The following is a 3,561-nucleotide window of genomic DNA, read 5'->3' on the forward strand; positions in this document are numbered from 1 at the left end:
TAATCGTGTCTACCAATCCACTATCTAATTCTAATCCTAGACACATATATATCATTGCATCTTCTGAAAATCATCCCAATCTTTTGTACAACACAATGTTCAAGGCACACTGCAATAGCACATACATAACTGATAATTTATCAAATTTAGAAGAAAAAAAGACTTCCATTACCTGGGTGTCACTTTCGTTTTCATGATCTAAGGCATAACCATTGGAAGCAAATCCTGCAGTTCTATGTTCCCAAGCAGAAGAGCATTTGTGAAGCACACCTTCACACGCATGACAATATCAATCACCCCCCTCGAGTTTAGACCTGTCACATATGCACAGACCAAAATAAATAAAGACTTCCGCAGAGACACATAACATTATCCAATAGCTAATACTTCTGAAAGTGAGCAACTTTTTTGAGAACTGGAATTTGCGGAAATTTGCTCTCTTGATGGCCTAATCAAGACGTACAATATGGTTGCTTGTGATTTGTATATTTCCTACCTCAGCCGCTGGCAAAAACCTAGGAGTTGGATAAAGGTCCCATAAGTTTCAGTTGTATCTTTTTTCTTTAGCGGGAAAACATTCAGGCATACCCACCATTCACATGCATACATTTTTTATTTTTTTAGAACAAACAGCATGTAAGTCAATCAGGAAAACTATCTCTGTAAATTATGCACAAACCAGCTGCCGTAAAGAGTTTTAAAAATCTAATGCAACATAGATCTGTGTATACTATCCTAAACTAATGGTTAGTATAAGCAGAGGCAAAGCTTTTGCCCTTTTTCACACGAACCATGAATGCATTTTCTACCACATCTGACGTTGCTACATCACATAATCGAAAAAATCTTGAAAGTGTCATATTCTAGAAGTCTACCTGCCAGAAGTGAACTCAAACTGGATGGTTAAAAAAAATGGCCACTAATAACTTACACATCACATGGAAATTAATCAACTCACTTTTTGAGATTTACTTGACATATCGTGATGGAGACCTTGGAATATTATGTGCAGATTTTGAGGTTATGTTCCATGCACAAGAGATGGGATAGATAACACAACTAAGCAAACAAGTAACGAACTATTCTAAGTGTCCAGTTTAAGAAGATTATCTCCTGCTCATATAAACCATTCGACTAACAAAATCGAGTCATGTGTGAAATTTATTCCGCCAAGCACAAATATTTTATGATGAATTAGACACCAAATATTTACTTATTTGATTAGGGGGCTACCTCTAGAAATAGCAGCACATGAGTATAGAGTATATGACTACATATGCCAATTCTGAAGAAATTGAGCTGTTGTGTATGACCAACGTTGCATGTGTTCGCCACGACTCGGTGGTCACCACGCCGGAAATGACCCTCACCTTGACATCTATCTGCAGGCAATCAACATGGTGGGTAGTGGTTAGTGGCAACAACTGAACTGACGGTCAGATCGCAGCAGCTAGCAGAATGGTCAGTTACCTTGGTGGAACCATACAGGTCATGGAGCCAAAAACATATGAAGCAAGATAGATAAAATTCAGACTGGCGACCAATCCATCTTCAGTTCCTGGCTTTACGACTAAAATCAGCACATCGGTCTGTGAGCTGTTCAACCTAGTTAGCCCGGTGAACCTGAATGACAATAAAGTTACCTCAATACTTTGATCCAGATTGAAGAAGGCTGTACAGACCCTCTCTACAGAAACATGTGCTATTGAAGAATAATATGTCATTGACGATCATGTATTCCTAATTTCCTATACACTTCCGATGCCCGTTGCAACTTCTCATACATAAGGAACATATGGTGCTCAGTGCTATAGGAAGGAAATATTGGTGCAGATGGCATGAATACAGCATCATACAAACAGCTAAGTATGAAAACCACCTTGTTGATCATGGCGCCGCCGAAGACCTGGAGCTGCCGCTTGAGAACACCCTGCTCATCTCCCGTCCTACGAAGAAGCAGAGGTCAGGGAGGCGCAGTACAGCACCGAGGGCAGCCATCGGTGATGGGAGGACCCTGGAGCCTGGTGTACTGAAAGCAGTAGCGTCCTCGTCGTTGGCGGCGGCGTCGTCCAGGAAATTGCCACATCTTCTAGGTCGACCCCTCAATCGGCGATGCGATGCGGCGTTCAATTGAGTGGAATGGGGGCGTGCACTTCTCCGCCTACAGCTCGCCGTGGAAGCCTTGGGCTGCTGGTAGCGCCAGAAATATGGTGCCCGGAGAGGCGGCGCTGTCACCGGGGTGGCAGCGTGAGTGAGGCATTGAGCCCGTGCGCCGCTGGGGCACCGCCGCACCAGGACGCCGACCGGCAAGAGAGAAGGGGAAGAAGTCGACCTCCCATGGAGAATAGGGAGGCAGCCAGGCAGGGATGGGCGCGGACGGCGAGGACAAGGGAGCTCGCCGTCAACCAGGAAGACGGCGATGGCGGCCAACCATACTTCGTCCAGCAAGAAAGCCGCGGGTGACGACGGGTAGTCAAGACGGCGGCGGGTCGTAGGACGTGCGGGGAGTCGTGGACTCGTGGGTGGAGGTTGACTGCGTGCGTGGATGGTGGTTTCCGATTTGTACTCGCTTTTTTTTTGGTTTTTTGTGCGTGAAATTTTCAATCGTGCGGGAGCGAGGGGTGAGACGAAGGGGGAGGAAACTGGTTGTACTGAAAGCAGTAGCGTCCTCGTCGTTGGCGGCGGCGTCGTCCAGGAAATTGCCACATCTTCTAGGTCGACCCCTCAATCGGCGATGCGATGCGGCGTTCAATTGAGTGGAATGGGGGCGTGCATTTCTCCGCCTACAGCTCGCCGTGGAAGCCTTGGGCTGCTGGTAGCGCCAGAAATATGGTGCCCGGAGAGGCGGCGCTGTCACCGGGGTGGCAGCGTGAGTGAGGCATTGAGCCCGTGCGCCGCTGGGGCACCGCCGCACCAGGACGCCGACCGGCAAGAGAGAAGGGGAAGAAGTCGACCTCCCATGGAGAATAGGGAGGCAGCCAGGCAGGGATGGGCGCGGACGGCGAGGACAAGGGAGCTCGCCGTCAACCAGGAAGACGGCGATGGCGGCCAACCATACTTCGTCCAGCAAGAAAGCCGCGGGTGACGACGGGTAGTCAAGACGGCGGCGGGTCGTAGGACGTGCGGGGAGTCGTGGACTCGTGGGTGGAGGTTGACTGCGTGCGTGGATGGTGGTTTCCGATTTGTACTCGCTTTTTTTTTGGTTTTTTGTGCGTGAAATTTTCAATCGTGCGGGAGCGAGGGGTGAGACGAAGGGGGAGGAAACTGGTTGAACCATCACAACGTTCGATTCTCCTTTAATAGTAGACCTGGAGCTGCCGCTTGAGAACACCCTGCTCATCTCCCGTCCTACGAAGAAGCAGAGGTCAGGGAGGTGCAGTACAGCACCGAGGGCAGCCATCGGTGATGGGAGGACCCTGGAGCCTGGTGTACTGAAAGCAGTAGCGTCCTCGTCGTTGGCGGCGGCGTCGTCCAGGAAATTGCCACATCTTCTAGGTCGACCCCTCAATCGGCGATGCGATGCGGCGTTCAATTGAGTGGAATGGGGGCGTGCACTTCTCC

The 3,561-nt window shown here is 49.2% G+C and overlaps 1 long non-coding RNA gene across 1 annotated transcript; it reads right to left on the minus strand.

Moving 5' to 3' along the window:
* On the minus strand, positions 1 to 2,193 carry LOC119291664. The gene is made up of 4 exons (XR_005142597.1): positions 1,880 to 2,193; positions 1,471 to 1,623; positions 1,234 to 1,382; positions 1 to 314 (listed from the first exon to the last, which is right to left on the minus strand). It is a non-coding gene; the product is annotated as an uncharacterized LOC119291664 (long non-coding RNA).
* Between the last annotated feature and the right edge of the window lie 1,368 nt (positions 2,194 to 3,561).

The sequence above is a fragment of the Triticum dicoccoides genome, chromosome 1A, assembly GCF_002162155.2.
Source record: "Triticum dicoccoides isolate Atlit2015 ecotype Zavitan chromosome 1A, WEW_v2.0, whole genome shotgun sequence".
Classification (NCBI taxonomy): Eukaryota; Viridiplantae; Streptophyta; class Magnoliopsida; order Poales; family Poaceae; genus Triticum; species Triticum dicoccoides.